The sequence below is a fragment of the Boleophthalmus pectinirostris genome, unplaced genomic scaffold, assembly GCF_026225935.1.
Source record: "Boleophthalmus pectinirostris isolate CB_2022bp ecotype Guang Dong unplaced genomic scaffold, ASM2622593v1 HiC_scaffold_18, whole genome shotgun sequence".
Lineage (NCBI taxonomy): Eukaryota > Metazoa > Chordata > Actinopteri > Gobiiformes > Gobiidae > Boleophthalmus > Boleophthalmus pectinirostris.
This window is the reverse complement of record NW_026571133.1, coordinates 19,983,883-20,002,454: the sequence shown is the minus strand read 5'-3', so window position 1 is coordinate 20,002,454 and position 18,572 is coordinate 19,983,883. Positions and strand designations below refer to the sequence as shown.

General features: G+C 38.0%; 1 protein-coding gene across 1 annotated transcript in view; it reads right to left on the bottom strand.

Annotated features, from left to right (window-relative positions):
• Positions 1 to 13,268, bottom strand: part of syt1a (synaptotagmin Ia) — a 47,783-nt gene extending 34,515 nt beyond the window's left edge. Inside the window, exon 1 of the mRNA XM_055153715.1 lies at positions 13,191 to 13,268. The gene's annotated coding sequence lies outside the window, so the exon portion shown is untranslated. The remainder of the gene's footprint in view (positions 1 to 13,190) is intronic.
• Positions 13,269 to 18,572: the final 5,304 nt, after the last annotated feature.

Below are 18,572 nucleotides of genomic sequence, written 5' to 3'. Positions count from 1 at the left end.
TTAATTTGTATTGTATTTGTACTGTAGTATGAGGGTGCATTACCTTAATCTAGCATGTCCCATAGCCAGGATATTATCAAGGTCCAGTGAAAATCATGAAATCAAATGAAAATCAAATGAAAAAAAACACGAGATGTTTGGTCACCTCCAGGTCGAAAAAATCTAAATGGCTAATCAAAAATACCTCATCTTTATCTCACTGAGCAAACAGCATGTTAGTGGACTGTCCCCATAAGTGCTTCTCTGTCTTCTCCATTGAAGATGAGCAGGTGGATAAGACATATGAGAGGCCAAGGATTATATAAATGCTCTCTTTGAGGCATTATCTCTGAATAAAGACTTTGAACTGATATAAAATGATTCGATACGACAAAGGCGGATGCAGTTGGGCGGGGTCGTATGCAATCAGCAGTGCATTGTGGTTAGAGAGCTCGCCTCTTGTGCCTGATCATTAGGGAAATGGAGTTGTAGCGTTAGACTGCATGCAGTGTTATTTACAGTGATTTCCTTTTGTTCCACACATCTTTGTGCAAGTGCCACGCCGGCTTATGCATGCTCATGTGTAATTGTTATGGCGTCGCTGTCACGACAGCATTTGCATCTAAAGAGACAGCTGCATCTGTCATGGAATGAACCCAAAAAGACTGTAGGTAGACAGTGCAAAGTATTTTTTGTTATTCAATCCACTGTTTAGATTGAAAAGAGAAAAAACAGCAGTTAAACCGTATTCATGACACTGCTTCTATGCATGCATCTGTTTAAATTTATCTAATCATTTACTTACTTATTTACTATAGCACCTCTTAATTGTGTTTTATAATGCAGCATTCATTTAATCCATACTCAGTATTGGTAAGCCACTATTGTAGCCACCAGAGCTACTCTCAGGTAGACAGATGGAAGGGAGGCTGCCAATCTAGCTGGCATCTCCTATCCCTGTACTAACCAGGATCCCCTTGCAGCATCTGAGATCAGGCATTTTCAAGGTAGAATGAATCTATGTATGTATTCTATGCTCTGTGCCTCTATATTTATTGCTTTATTTATTATATAATATAATATATAAAGTATATCAGTAACTGACTCACAAAATGTGAAGAAAGTTTACTGAATGAAGCAGAAAGTTGTGCAGTAGTATATGAGCTGAAATTGAGGTCAACCTCATGTTTCTCAGAAGTCGTCTGCAGAAGTTATTGGGGCCATTTGCTTGTAATGACTGCACTGAGGTAAACAAAATTAATCAAGATTACTGGATGGGATAGCTTGAAGGAGGTCCAGGCAGAGGCAGGAAATCAGTTGCGAATCAGCATTAGAAGTAAGCTTAGATAAATGGGTGATTTATAAAAGCCATTATAGAGGGAGACCACATAGCACATGGCCATTTAAATTACACATGGCTGGTAAAATTGTTGTATGATCAAGTATATGGATTTTTTCTGGTAAACACAAATGCACATGCCAAAAAGAGATGAAAAAACATTATCTGTTATTGACAGAATTAATTGTGATTTTATGCTTAGAAATGTCCATTCTGGTTCTGGCGAGTTCCTCCTTATAGGGCAGTTTTGTTTAGGAAGCACAGCAGTGTAGGACTTTGGGACTTAAATGGTGGTTCAAATAATACAAAATGCAGTGAGTCCACCAAAGGTTTGTTGCATGTCTTAGCTTAAAAATATGGCCTTACAATCCCCTCCTCCATGTTTGATCATGTTTATTGTCTCCGACCATCTGCAGTCAATAACCCTTGACTCGACAAGCTGTTATTTATGCCACCAGAAACTGCCGACAAATATTTGTGTGTTTTCAAAAAAGAAAAGATTTATTCTGTTACAATCACTGAGCAACACAAGAAGGAGAAAACAATTGTGAATATGCAAGAGTAAGCCTATGTGAAAATGAATGAAAGTGAACTTGCTGAGGAATAAAACACTGTCAGGCTCCATTTTTCTCAGACTTGCAGAGTAGAGGTTTCAATCCAACAGAACAAAGTAACAGCACACTGAACATTTCGAGCAGTGAGTGGAAGGTATGTATAACACAAAAAAGCCAGGGATCAGCAATGGGATCGATTTCTGAAAGAGAAAATCCCGGAGAGAGTCACAGTACGAGGTTGACAAAAACACTTGTCAAGAACAAACTCCAGTGTGTGACATTTTGAGGAATTAGACTGTTAGGGGGGAAATGACAACCACTTTGTCTGCTTGAAACAGCTTAAGTGGAGACAGAAGCCATTTCACTTGTAACTTATGATTAAAAAGTGAATAGAATTTGTTAACTCTATTTAATTAATCTGTTTCTCTATTTAAAAATCAATGAAAATAATTAGTACATTACCACAACTCCACAATAAACATCTCATTTGCTGGATCCTGAAGGCCATTTACATATGTTCCTTAGTTAAATAAAGCATTGCCATTTAAACTTTTAGCTAAAACATAATTAAGTTGTTTACAGTATGTGGTACCAGGAAGATAAATCAAAACAAAATTACTTTGTTCTCTGTCTCACCCTACAGCCTCAAAGCACAACATCGCACTTCAGACTTTTGGATTAACTGCATTGAATCTTCTTCTGTTTGGTTGATTGTTCGTTAGCCATAGCTGGCAATTTACCAATCACAAACCTATTATGCTGCTGTACCTGCCTGTCTGTCACTGCTGCTTTTGTAACTGCTTCATTTTAGCAAAGCCAGAATTGGAGGTGCAACATCTAATCAAATAATTGCACTCTAAAATACAAGCCGATTCTAGATGATTGACAGTAATATAAGAGGTCTATTAGTCTATCAGTCTTGTTAGATTTCCCATTATAAATCAAAGTGAGTGTTTTCTGATTGGACAGTAATGTGTATTGGCCTATTTATACGTCAGCTCTCAGCACATCTCTAGATCTACAATCTCTGACCTATAGAGCAGCAAGGTCAATGTCCACTTAAACTGCCAGTGATTGACTGTTACAGAGAGCAGCATATTTACCAAGCACCTTTTAAAAGCACCCGCGGCAAACATAAATTATTTAATGAGCAAATACTAGCAATTTAATGTAGACTGCTCCAGCCTCGTGGTTAAAGATGGAGAAATGAAAACCTCCGCTGTAATTACATACATTTTACAGTACATTTTTCCCCACAGTAGAACATGCTGTTCAGACCATATTTTTTCTCTTTTGACATATAAGTAGTGTATATATCCAAAAAGGTTTGAGGTGTAAAAAATTGCTTCAATGAAGGATTTTTAAATCTGTGTTAAGACAAATGCATTCTTACTGATAGAAACAGAGCTATTTCAGTTGGTACTGACTGAATAAAGTGTTTCATATAAAATATAAATTGAATCTTATCATATATATTAAATAAGCATAATGACAAGTTGTAATTTTAACTTTGGTAACCTGGCCCCATCTCCATGAAAGGTTCTACATTACACAAACTGGACCCTTGAGAGCTTTTAGCCATGTTAGACTGTTGTTACTTCCTCAAAAACATATCTGAAGTTGTGTTTTGTTTCATTCGCACTTTTCATTTCCATTTTTGAGTAATCCTTTATTATTAATCTGTCTCCAAAGTTCATAATGCTCTGTTCCACCTTGTGATGTCACGTAGTGGTAGTTTCCAAGTCCAAGTCAATAGCTACCTTTTACCTTTTGTTCATTAGATATCAAGTCCAGGGCTGAAATTATCAAAGTGATTTTAGTGAAGGCATATGGAGTTTAATAACACAATGGAGCACTTTCTGTATTACCACATCACACATCACAAGGTGGAACAGAGTGTTTTCTGTTTAAGAGAAGAATTTAGCATATGCAGAGCTTATGCGTCAAACAGGCATGAAAGAAACAAAACATAACTCCAGGTATGTTTTGGGCAACATTATAACAGAGATCAGAAAATAGCATAAAAATAACCTGTTAAATATTACAGAATGCTGCAATTTCATTTGAAGAAATATTCCTTTGCCAATCTAGTATATTCATGCTATGATCCAGTTGTGGCTATAGAAGCTCAACAATGCGCAAAAAACAAACTGACCAGAACAATGAGCAATTTATTGTATCAGTCCATGTATATTGCAACATGGTATCTGTTTTGTCTCAGAGCAATTTTATTGCTTTTGGTAACAAGGCCATTTGTCTTGTGCATAGGGGGACAGGATATAATTGTCAAAGTCAAATAAATGTGAAAGAAAGTGGAAAAATACTCTGCCAAGATTTGTCTTCATCTTATTTAGCCAGTCAAGTTTCAAAATTCACTGGTCCACACTATTATTCCCACTTTTAACATAGATGGGTGGTTGCTAACAGCTCTCACTTGAAATACATGAGCAATCTTCCTTGTGACATTTACCGTACAAACAAACCATTACCAGATAACTACAAGACAGCAAACAGGAAGGACTCCGAAAGCAAACAGAACTACAAGACCCACGATGCACCACCAACGTGTTCAAATCTCCAGTGTGTAACATGAAAGAAGCCAGTCAATAACACAGCTTTACTCCTCATGCTATTTCTGTAAAGGTGCAAGTGTTAAAGAACAAATGGAGTGTTAAGCCATGTTAGTAAATGTCCCTCCTTCCCCAGTTCCAACTGCTGCCTTCTATAGCTTTTATCTATGTAATAAATAGACTCACCAAATAGCGATCCTCAAGGCTGCCATAGCACATTTGTTCACTGTGCTGTTTGTTGTCACGCGCGCAATCCTTCACTACAGTTTCATGTTACATTTCTTTTCTGTCGTGGATGTGGCAGGAATGAGTGTTTTCACAGCTATAGTGGGAATGCGATTATCATACAGGGATCACAGTCGTCATGGAAACTAAGGTTGGTGCGTGGTGCTAAGCCGTTTCCTTACACATCCTAGAACATTTGAAATTAGTGTGAAAAATCTGCTCCCTTAAAATAAAGGTATGACAAATTGGGCCTTTAATTTTGTGAGGATTTGCATTGAATTTGTGTGACCAATCAATGTCAAACATGAACATATTTGACATGTATGGTCCATTCAATTGAATTTGGTCAAGTTTTACACACTCACCTTGTGCATCGCACTAAACCCCTGATACAACATCCTCACTTCCCATATGTTCTTTGTGTTAAACTTCAACTGTAGTTAAATTAAATTCTATATAAAAACTTATTTTTGAGCCCATTAAGTCTGTCTTTAGTCCTTGTTGTGTTACTGAGCCAGCCACTAATTGTCGCAAGACTGTTCTCATTGGCCACCCCTCATTTTGAATAAATTTACATTTCTTTTGGGTTTTGCTCTGTGATATTTTTTTCCTTCCCAATTTCCTAGTAAGCAGTTATATTTGCTTTGATATGGCAGGACAATTCATGTCCCTGACTGGCTGATCCACTTGTCAAACACAGCCACATGAACTTTTTTTTACGTTGACCAGGTATAATTTATGTTAAAATATTGTATTTTCTTGTGGTTGCACCTATCTTCTAAACAGTTAACCATACCTATCATAGTACAGGTTGAATAATTATAAGTTAAAAGGAGCATCAGCCACTGCTCCGCTGTTGTAATTGTCCATTCATAAAGAGCTGTCCATATTTCCCTGCAACTTTCACTGATATTTGAAACTTTTGTCAGTCCAGTAGATTTTATTATCATGGGATCAGTGTATGGAGACCTGACCTACTTGACACAAGTATAAGAGAAGAGACCGAAATCAATCGAGATGAAAGTTTGAAGGGACTTTTTCATTTTCTCTCAAGGAGGAAGAGAAAGTAGGCCTACCCTTTTGGTGTAGACAAGAGAAGGTGAATGAGAGACCTATCAAGAAAGAAACAATGCAATAAAGCTGCAGAATCTAGGGTGCACTGGGAAAGGAGAGCCATCTGTGAGCCTGCACTGTAAAAAAGCGTACTTATTAGCACCCCTCTCGAGTGCAAAGTTTGTTTTCCCACCTCTGCTTTGTGCCAGGCCTGTCTCCAGTCACATCTGCCTGTCCTTCACTCACATGCCTGCTGCATAGTCTTCACTAAACAGAAATATTCAAGTGAGATTTAATTAGAGCTTGTCACGCTCCTGTGAATGAAGAAGGCATTCCTGTTCATTATCCTTTCAAGACATTCCCTGGACGTAAACTGAAATTACCACACATAAAAATATCTACTTTAGACTTCAACAAAAAATGCTTCTAAATGTACTCAGTGTAAAACATGGACCTTTTTTTTAAATATATATATGATCTAAATCTATCTAAATTCCATTTTACTACAAAATAAATTGCATAAAAATAAGACAATTCATTCTTGAATTGCCTTATCAAGATCCTGCTTATTTTTTTCTCACATTAGTTTTAATTTGACCCATTACTGACCTAATCTTAAACTTGATTAAAATTTCGTTAAACAACTCTATTGCTAACATATACTATACAACCACAAGTGACAACATGCTGTTATAAGGCAGTGCAATAAATCAAGCAATGATCAGCTTGGGTCTTTTTAATCCAGAAGTCTAAAAAAAAGTAAAAGTAAAACTTTTGAGAAAGCACTTGTAATGTTTTTATATTTAAATTCCAAATTCACAGTGATTAAATAATATTGAAAGCCATAATCTTTAACATTTCAAAATGTGACAATAAGCTCAATAAGCTACACTGCATGAGAAACAGTTCACTTACTTGGGTCATTTACTTGGTGTTGAGTGGTGTACAGGCTCAATCCTGAACCTCCGACCCCACCCATGGAAAAAAATACCAGCCCCAGGGCCACAAACAGCTCCCAACTCACAGTGGTAAACAGTGACGCACAATATGCCAGAGTGCACAACAAAAGCCGTGAGTCCGAGCGCTGTCACCACTCATCACTCTGACACAAAGCTGCACGCTGACATCACAGAGGATATTTCACTGTAGGCTGCTGCTGCAAAGACACACAGCCAGTTACATGGGATCAATGCCACAATCAATACTGAGGTGCCTGGTGAGCATCCAACGCATAAAAGCAACAAGCATTTTAAGAGTCTTACTGGTGAGACCTAGACATCCTTGGACACATAAATGGCCATGAGCAAGAGGTGGAGCACTCACACACAATATTGAAGCTGCTCATGTTCATCATGAAGAAGTGTGAAAATCCATGTTGTAAAAAATAAACTGTAACAGATCTGTGTCGGCCATTTTGTACGTTCCTGATGTGGTTTCTGTCTCCCATAGAGTTGGTCACAAACTCTGCCTGAATATACTTGTTGGTCTCAAGCACAAGGAAGGGCATCTGGCATAAAAGCCATGCCAAATCAATTCAAGTAATATGACTGAATTAAATGAATAAATTAAATGCAACTTGTCTAGTGTCTAATAGAAATGATCAGGTCCAATATCAGAGAATTTAACTTTTAGATTCGATTTAGGTTTAGTTTTCCATTGTAAAAAATAAAGCATAACACAATAAACAGTACAATATGAAGGATGGTTATCAAAAACTTTACATGGGGTAACCCCCATATAAAATATATACATTTCTGTGAATAAATGTTACCAAAAGTGGCTCCTGCCCCCCATACAGGAGTATCATCATCACATTCCATAATGTGAAAAAGCGCCGTAACGCAAATGAACATACTGTAGAGACAAGAGATAGAAAACTGTGAGACCTTTACAGATAAATCAACAGACTGAGAGAGGCAGTGTGGTTACATTGTGCCAGTCAGACTTTACTGGAGCATGGCACAATCAGCAGTTGATTGATGGAATAAAGGGATGATACAGCAAAGGAAGATGACGTGCACATTGGAGAGCTCAGGGTCACACACTGTTACAGATCTGACTGTGTGTTCGGGAACATAGTGCCTGGGGTAATTCAAAGGGGAAAAAAAGAAAAACAAGAATGTGACTGACATCATATTCTGTTTTCAATTACAAGTACAGTGTAAACCTAACCTCTATCAAATGTTCTTGTCAACGGTACTGAATTTGAGCAACGTGCGATTTGCACAATCTCAAATGCAAACATGTACTATTTAATGAACAGCGGTCCAGCCAAGACATGACTGTTTGCCACTGCACCGAAACAGACAAATAATAATGAATAACAGAGTTAATATGACTGAGTGAGGTTCAGGAGCAGAACCATGCCTCATTCTCCTACTTCTCCTCTCCAGCAAACCACAGCTCACCTCAACCACACCTGCAGTTACCCAGAAGCCCTATTTATACAGGCCTATCCTGACAACACTGTCTGTCTCCGCTCTCTTGATCCCTCCCTCTCACCCCATGTCTCGTGTTCATCTTTAGCCTGAAGACATCACCATCTACAGAGAGGAGGGTGACTACCTGGCAGACAGAGAAACCCATCCTATGTCTCTACCCTGCTACCACATCTATCTGCATAAGCCATCAATAAGTATGTTTATCCTTCTGGTATGGTCCTTGCTAGTGAAAAGGGTCTTGGGTCATTATTAAGACCCATTTAATTAAAAAAACAAACAAACATACTGATAAATGACCATTGTGAAAATTCAAAACAAAATCTAGTGCTTGCTCTGTGTATAAAATGCATGTGCATCTTTCTCTGGGGCCTTTTTTCATAGCAGCTGTGCACTTATTTAAACTGACACTGTGAGCAAGGGAGGTGGGATGTCCTGGAGAGAGTGCACATTTTCCCATCTAATAAGAACAGAACAAAGGTTTATTGGTAAATATTAGTCGAGTATTTTCAACATGGGAATAGGTGGAAATAAAATCTGAGCTGTTTATTTAGCACCAAATTTCCTCCCCCAAAACCTCAGTCACGACAGTGTGACATGGCATGAATATTGATGAGCTCGTTGTAGTGCCGTGTTAATCACTGTAATCTCACACATTGCACCAATGACACACACCTCCTCTACTTTCATCTGAGCACAAGGAATGTAAAGTCATCTAACGGTGTGGGACAGCAACATATGCAGCAATGATCACTGAATCAACTCTGATTTGATTTTAAGTCCTGAACTCAGAAAAATCCATCGCTGTGTGCCTGTATTCTGGTGCTGTTTCTTCTGCAAAGGCACTGATTGCCTTTTAACAGGCTTTTCAAATATGACCTTTTCCAACAAGAGAAATAATATTTTAAAGTCAATTGCCTTTCTCAAGAAGAAAATGGTAGAAAGTGCTGTTTTTAGAGGCAGTGTGATACCTTTCTGAGTAATCAGGGGATACAAACTACCCTTTTGTGAATGTGTACTGGTTTAATCAATGGCTGTGGTATAAGAAGACATGACAGCATCATGTCTATAGGCAGGTGATAATAATTTCCAGAGTGGGCATCTAAAATCAGTATCATTTACTGTAGCTGTCTCTTCCTTAGACCTGGTTAATATACCACAGGACACAGCTTCTGTGTAAAAGCCTTTAAGAATAGATGATGTAGATTGGAGTACAGTACTTCATAAAACATTACAAAAGACTGAAAACCGTGATTAAGAAGTTTCAGTTGGAACTGTGTTTTTAATATACATAATTTCTTTCCCTTTTTAACTTCTGTTAAAACAGTAACACAGCCCTTGTTGGTCTTTATCTATTGATAAAGGTTGTTGCTATGCAACAGTTAAAACATTTGAGTACCTCTGAGTTTCCTTGTACCTTTCTGTGGGCTGAACGGAGGCTACACAGCAGCGGTACCCTCTTAGCTCTCTAAAAGGCTTTCTTGGTGAATATGCAGCCTTGTGGAGATGTTCAGATAAAAAGAAGTATAATTTTTCCCCCAGCAGTGTCTTAAACAGTGCTGTGACAAGGACAGTCAAAGAAGCGCAACAAGATGGCAAATATAATCTTGCTCTGCCATGACTATACTTTCTCCCAGTTGAAACAAAGCTCAACCACAGCTCCGCCTGTTTTTATCAGTGTTTCAACAAGCCAGAATAACATTTATTGATGGCAAGGCAGATGAGAAAGTCTAGCTCTGTGGTCACAGGGTGGTGGCACATGTGAACTCTCTTCGCCTCTTCTGTTAGACACCAGAAAATTAACTCTCCCTGACCTGTGGTGTGATCTAAAACACATCAGGTCACCAGTCTATTGCTTCTGCACAAGAGCTGGCCCTATTTCCTTAGTCTGGGGACAGTGCAAACAAGCCTGCAGAGGAGACCAGTCAAGAGTCCATCAACTACTACGCCGACTGTCAAAAGCAGCAGTAATTTATGTTAATGGCACAAGTGAAAAGAGTCATACCTACTCCATTACGCATACATATCTAAATGAAGATAGATCATAATTAGCCCTCTCCATTTATGACTGTATACGAGAGAGAAGCTAAAACTGGTGATAATGCAGGCCTGTGCTCCACGCAGGATACTACAACTATAGAGAGCAGACAATGTTACACTTGTGAAGCATATCAGTGATGGACTTAGTGTGTGTACATAACAAAATGTATATTTTAGTTATTGATGTGTCATGAATGTGAAGGGGTCTCATTGTTCGCTAAAATCATTGGTTTGGTCACACTTTTGGGTGGTTCATAATAGTTTTATTACAGAAAAAGGAAATTGTATTCAGTCAGTTATTTAAAAAAAAAAAAAAATATATATATATATATATATATATATATATATATATATATATATATATATATATACATACACACACACACACACACAAATAGGGCAGCAGGTGTTTTATTGAAATAAATAAGCCCCATTACCATGACATTATACTTAAAACACTCCTCTGCTAGCAAACAGGAGAAAGTGAAGCTTTACTAACAAATTGTATAAAATTGACACTTAGTTGTAAGGTTGTTATTCCATTTCAACACTGACAAGATCACTGACAAAATCATGAGTCAATTAAATTTGGATACTTTAGCATACATAACTAATACTAATACAACTAATACATAATCATTGTTACTGAAAGAAATTAATTACTGCAGTTTAAGTGTGCAGTAAGGTGTACCGGTATACATAAAGAAGAGATTTTTATAAACTTTTAAGAGATGTCCATGGTCCTGAAATAGTGCTGCACAGCTAGAACACAATTCATGGCTTCAGTGGTGGAAAATATTTGTTGACTAATGGATCTGAACAGACTAAGCACTTTAAAGTGAGCACTGTACCGCTGTGAGATATGATTTAGGGATACTTAAAGAAAAAAGGTCTTTATTAAATTTGATTTGATCTTATATTCTAATCAAAAGCACATCCTTCCCACTCGCTTCCATCCTTATGAAACATTTTGTATTCAGCCCAGCACATGTCAATGTGCATCCAGTGGCCTGTTGTATGAAAGAAATGTCAGATCCCTGCTCTGAGGAGGCCAACCCCTCTCTATCCTTGTTTCCCTGGAGTGGAAAAGCCAGCCAATCAGGATTGAGCAGTCACTGAGTCATGGAGCGAGCGGACTAAAGCCAGTGGACCGGAAGGAGCTCATGCTTTGGGCAGGAAATCTGCACCATCGTAATGTGTGGTTCATTTTTACAAATATTAACAAAAGAGAATACTTAAGAATAGATCGTAACAAATTAAATATTTAATAATGTGAAAATAAAAACTCAATATAAGTTTTAAATGTGCCTGTCTACACTTTTAATAGAGCACACAGTTCATTGTACCTGGCCATTAATTACAGTGACATGTTGCAGCCCCCTAATAACTCAACAAACAGCTTTTGTATCTCCACAAGGTTACGTGAAGGTCACCACTTCATCTTGTTCTAAATGTGACAGAGCCTAGAGCAGTTTCAAACCTACTGCAGTTTAGTGGAGTCTGCGTCACTCAGGGCGAACAACAGTTAGACAAACAAACACACTGTGAATGGGGATGTGAGCCAGTGCCAGAGATGCTCATTAACTATTGATGCAATGGGAGATCTCACAGCTGGATACACTTCACACACCCTGGACACACATATGTATTAAGCTGTTTGTGAATCATATCAGCAGTGCCCATGCACATAAAATCCAGCAAAGAACCTGGTTGTCCTCGCTGGATTTAAGTAGGTTTTACTAATTACATTTCACCCAATAATGTAACTGTGAGAACTACAGAGAAGAGATTATTCTTTTTCAGGGAAGTATAAAAAGACAATGACTGAATGATGATGGGCAGACACAAAATATGACAAAACACAAGTTAAACCAGGTGAATAGGTTTTAGATTTGAAAAGACTAGAGCGTACTGGCTTTCAAGGCTTGTTCAGGCAAAGGACAATGGACTCAAATAGACAGGGGTTTATTTGAAGCTCCACACTGTAACAACCTACACCTCTTTCATGTGACTAAATGAGAGGAGACAAAAAATAAAAGTGCAAATGTTATTAAGAAGATAGGCTCTTTGTTCTGCCCCTGGCCTTCCTACATTGTCTTTTTTCACTGAGAGGGACACCTACTGTACATCAGCATGGATAAAGGGACAGGGACAAGCAAGAAAAGACATTGACTTGTTCATTTCAGTTGAATCAGGCATAATGAGGACAGAAGGGGAGCGGAGAGATAAGGAACAGCAAAGGGGAAATGACAAACAGCAGGGAGGATGGTGCACTGATTCGATTACACTACAACTTCTTATAACAGAGAGTGAGGCTGAGCAAGCCAAAGAACAAGGCTTTACAAAGTGTTCTCAAAATTCAAATAGAACAAATGCTGCTGAGATTTTGATTGGACAATCCACATGTCTACTTTCTTGTATTTCTGCATACTACTAATGTCATAAAAACACCTGTACATATCCAAGGACAGAAGAAGGAAATCTGGTTTTCAAGGTAAAATCTGGAGCAAGCATCTTTGCAAGCATTATGTAAAACTGTATATTGTTCTGATAAATAAATGAAATGTAATTCAAATCAGAATAACAAAAATACACTTATTCCATGTACATTAGTTTGGTTGTCCCAATAAAATATATACAAAGGTGATTGCAGAAATACAGTAAATGTAAGCATTGTAAAAGAAAAATGTAAACCAAATGCAGACATACTGAAAGGAGGGTTTGTTGTCATAATGCCTTGTGTCATGTGTGACATTGTGAATGTGACATCCCTTGACATCTGTCATCTTGCATGAGCTACTCCCCAAAAACACCCCGCTCTCCTCTCTTTGCCTGGAAACTGACTTTAAATCACAATTGCATTACTGTCTATAAACCAGTAGTCTCACACATTCATGTACATGAACTGGTATTATTTTTACCCCGGCAGCAGAGGTACTACATCACATGCTGTCAGTGTAGATGCTCAGATGGAAATAGACAGGATTCTTACCTGGCAGCTCACAGTTCTCCCTGGGTCCTCCTTACAATCCCAGGAAGGGGTTAAGAGGCAACTTCTGCTTTGATGGAGGGACCTCAATGTGGCACTTGAAGAAGAAAAGAAAATACAAAACAACGTTTCAGAAGCAGAAATGTTCCTTTTTTCACACAACAGCTCGAGGAGCGCTCCGGCGACCACACACTCAGTCAACAGCTCTGTAACAAGCAGCTCTCTTCCTCCTCCCCCTCCCTCTCTCTCCCTCTCTCTCTCCTTCTCTCTGTCCGTGACACTCCCGCCCACCTACTCCAGCCCCTCCCCCCATCTCCATCGCTTTGGAGCTGACAGACAAAATGCACATGGATCCCCTGTATCCCTGCATCCACATTTGTTCAAGCAAATTTGCCCCCACCCACTCACACTTCACCAAAATAAATAAGAATCAAATAGGATATGTTGAATCCTGCACGTCACTGCACAAACCTGTAATTCAAGAAGTACTACAACAAATCCATATTGAAATCTTAAAAGACACAGAATGGAGACATTTCTAAGGTTAATTAGACAAGAATAGCTTTATATTTATACTGATGTTTCAAAGCTTGCTTAAACCATACACCATAATTTATCTTTTTAACAATAGTGCTCATTCTCCCATTTCTCTATCAAGTGCTGTTGGAGTGTTCAATGCGGCTCACGTCCCACACTTGAGACAGCTATTCAAGGGCATTCCCAGAGTAAGTGTATGCTAATGCTTGGCCTCAAGGAGCTGCCTGGTTGTCCCCTCTCCTCGTCACTTTGACCAGATGTGGCTCTCAGCTCTCTCAGGGAGGGGGCAGCACACGCAAAGGCAACCGGAGCAAGTGCCTGAACAAGTCCAGTTCAATTAGAGCTTCCAGGTGGGACCTCCTGTCATGAGCATGCTGTGGGACACCAATTAAATAACAGATTATATCTTCCTAGCATCTGTTAGTGGTTGAAATATATTATAACACATTTTCTCAAAGTAGATGTGTCAGGAGCCGAAAAGTATGGTTGTGGAATTAATTGAAATTTAGTCATTAATCATTTATGATAAGCTTGATAAGTCTGTATTTTTTAACATAGATTTTTTTAATTAATGGGTAATGTTATAAGATATGTCTGTGATACTAAAAAATACTTTTATGGAGTGTAAAACAATCATTAAGAACACAGCATAGGTACCTTTAAAACTGCACATTATGAGGTTTCCTAATTTGTGAGGTCTGTCTATTGTGGTACGAGTAGTGGTATATCCCCAACATATAGGACGCAGAAGATGAGCTATTGTCATTCAAAATACTGATAAATCATACTTCAAAACTGTCTATACTGGGCATTCAAGCTCTAAATTAACCATTGTAAATCAATACTGGCAGGTGGTCAAATTGTTATGTTTAACCAGTGTGACACATACAGACAAATTAACTTGTATCTCCTCCCTCACTTATTATTCATCTGAGACTAAAGATGAAGTAGATATTTGTCACATTGTTTGGGATCATACTGCCCATCTGTAAACTAATACAATTCCTACCACCCATTAAATCCAATCACAACAGAGTCACACACAGACTAATTGTAATGACATTTGGACAGTTGAAAGTAATCATTTCAGTTGCTTATTGTATTTAACTAATTACATCATTTCATGCCTCAGAGCTAATAATTACTTTTTTATATTTAAACCCATGTAGTGTCGTGGTACAACTCCCACTTGTTTCTTCTATTTGTGATAATGTTAGGAAATTGGTTTGAATTTGGTGTGAGGAAGCAATTGGTTAAACAAGAGCGCCAAATGTCAGGCATGACTTAGGTAAATTTAGATTTTAGCTTGGCTCCGACTGGCTGTCAACACTGCTGCTCACCCCCTCATTCACTGTCACTGTGTGTTCTAATGAGAATACAGGCTCCTATAGCAGTCACCATGTTATCCCCGAACCCTCTTCACCATGTGGGCTGTGATAGCTGACAGACATTTTTTTTTTGATTGGAAGAGAATTAATAAAAGCAAACATGGATCATTTGAATTTTATACTATATATATATATATATATATATATATATATATATATATATATATATATATATATATATATATATATATATATATATATATATATATATATATATATATATATATATATATATATATATATATATCCTAAGATTGGTGTCACAACCACCAACCACACTTCAATCACAATATTATTTGTCCAGTGTTTGTTTGTACATCTCAATCACTTTCCTCATCAAGGGAATCTTAAACCTGACCTTTCATTTTGGTATTATAATCATTGTATTGTTATATATGATTATTTTAAAATAAATATCAGAGTTACAAATGATTTCATGTTCTAGGTGCAAAGCATGAGTAAGCTTGTAAGTCTGTAACAGGCCCTGACATGTAAATAAAGTGCAAAGGGCCATAAAGCTCACTGGGAGACACGACACCATTGACAACCCAAACACTTAAAAGCTAACAGACATGGGCCAGACCCCGGCAGAACAAACACGAGCCAGTGTTAATGATTAGCAGCTAACTCCCTGCTGGACTCAGCATGGCTTGCTCCCTGTACATCAGCTCTGGTTCAGTGGTCTCAGTATGGTGGGCTGCTGCAGAGAAGGCACCACTTTATGAGAAAAAGGGAAGAGCAGTCCTTAGTTCAACTCATAATGAGAAGGCTATGGACTAGAGTGATGAACGCTATCCTCTATGGACACAGCAAAGTTGTAGTAACACCCACAGCTGAGCCTGGCTAGGATGAAAATTACACACATCCACCACTCCAAGCTTATCTCCGTGGTGAACATAAACAGTCCCCTCTGAAGATGCCCATTTAAAGCAAACAGAGAGGATGTTTTTAACCACTTGAAAAGTAGTTTAGAGATTCATGTGCCTTTCAAAAGAGGAATTTGCTGAGGATACACTTGTTTTAGATTATTTTATTGGTACTTTGTAGTTATTGCAAATATAGTGAAGAGTGTTTTCTAGATCTTGTTTGATTATAACAAAAGATATTATAAACCCTGATCATTAACACATAGTCCCTCCAGTGCATCCTACAGTGTTTCTGAGGCCTCCTTCAGTAAATGCTTGTAACAATCGATTTGGAGCAGTAGCTCTACTCTGAGGGATACCAGTCACCGTTTGATGAAAACTAATTCCAATTACTGGTATCAGTAGTCTTGAATTTTGGTCATGACCCAAAAGTCAGAGGTGAGAGTGGGAACAATTGAGAAATTTTGCTTTTGGGCTTAGCTCTTTCTTAATCACAACCGACCCATACATTGAGCATTACTGTTCACTACACTGTTCAATACACTGATCCGTTTGTCAATCCTACACTCCATCCTTCCCTCCCTCATGGTCAAGATCCCTAGATACTTGTACTTTTTGACTTTAGGCAGGGACTAACCTTTCTTCTCCCCCTGAGTAAGAATAACTTCAGATTTGTGGTACTGATACTCATTCCAGCTTTGGCCCATTGTTATTGGGATACAAGTCATAATAATAAAGGAATGTAGATGCATTTTTGAACAGTTTATTTCCATCAATAGGTACATTGCTCCACTGGAAAAAAGTAGGAGATTCCTTATTAAGAAATGTTAATTTAACCATGTATTTAAGAACACAAGGTAACATTCTAGCAAAAAAAAAAAAATGCCATTGCTTGCTGCAGTTATCAGCCAATAGCATGTTGAAATGAAGGAAAAAAGTGACAAATAAAAAGAGAGGAAATGGCTTTCAAATCAAAAGCTGTCAGTCATGTCAGCCCAGATGGAACAAACAAGGAGGAAGAAAAAGGAATCAACAAGGCGAAAGAGAAATGAAAGGAGCAAAATGGCATTTAGAAGAAAGAGAAGTTGGAATAAAAAGGGGAAAGACCAAAAGGACACTTTTCAAAATGTCAGACACATTTGAATAGTCACCTCTGGACATAGCAAATCATTGGTCTGATTCATGCACTAAAAGAGACGAAGAGCTTTCAAAAAGCAAGTAAATTACCTAGACATTAATGACTTCTAAGTACTTGACCCCACTTACAGACAATTTACTGGTATGTGTCTCAAGAAATAGCCACATAAATACATTTAAATAAATGTAACTGTCATTGTGTTAAACACACAATAACAAAATACTTTTATCAATATATTTTTTTTACAAAAATGAAGCATGTCCGCCTCTATAGTACTGCATGCATGAAAAGGCAAGGTGACGCATACAAGCTAGCATCGGGACTCCTGCCCTTGGGCATTGATTTCCCAGGTGTTAGAGTTGGTCTACATTTTGTCAAAGAAAAGACACCATAATTTACATAGTGTTGCCTTTAATGAGACAGCTCATATGCTGCATATATTAACATGACATACACTAATACATAACTGGAGGCAGGTTTAGATGTGGAGTGTTTACATACTACATAATGAAAAAGGTGGCATGACCACCTGAATATATTCAGGTTTTGACACATTTGTTTTAAGTCTGTACTGTAAGTATGTCTCATGTTCACTGAACCACTCTTTTACAGTTTGATCCCAGTAAAATCTTCTTTTGTCATCTTTATCCAATTGGAGGTTCTTACCTATTTGATTGCTAGTGTATAGTAATATGTGCTTCATTTCTTTAGGAGCTTGACACATTTTGAGTTTATGAAGACAGACATGCTCTTCCATGTGGAGGAAAGTAGCGCTAGTTGCAGATTCTCTAAAGTGTACACCTCTCTCTCTGGCCTCTCTCCCTGTTCACTGCACAGGAAACTGCCACCAATCACTTACAGCTTCATTGGTGGATAAGTGGATGTTCAAATATGAAGCTATTCATGGGAATTCTTTTGAGTACACACAGGTGCAGCTTTCAGCAGCCAACAGCCCCCACTCATGGCCCATCATTGCACATCCTCCATACTTGCTCCAATAATTATGGAAAATAATAAGTTACAGTATAGTTATTATTTTACATATTTGCCTCAAGCTACTTCCCTGATGATAATTATAAAGTATTTCTCTTTGTAACATTCTGCCTGTAATCTACCAGAGAAGGAACATTAAAGTGGACACTCTTCTATCGTAACTGTCTGGAGATCCTTAACCCCTTGTATATAGCAGCCCTGTGTTTGAGTAACTCTAGTCCCATGGCACTGTAGCACAAAGGTCACCTCCTCTCCTCCCCAGCACTGATAATTATGACACTTATATGGAGAGATGATAGGCCCTTTTGACCGGAGAGTCCCCTTGACACATATGAGATTGAGATAGCGAGATGAATTCATTTGGACCAATGACAGAAGCATATATGCTGGAATCACTATATAGGAATCAGTCCCTGCAATGAATTTTAAATAAAATAAACTTTTTTTTTATTTTTGAGTGGGA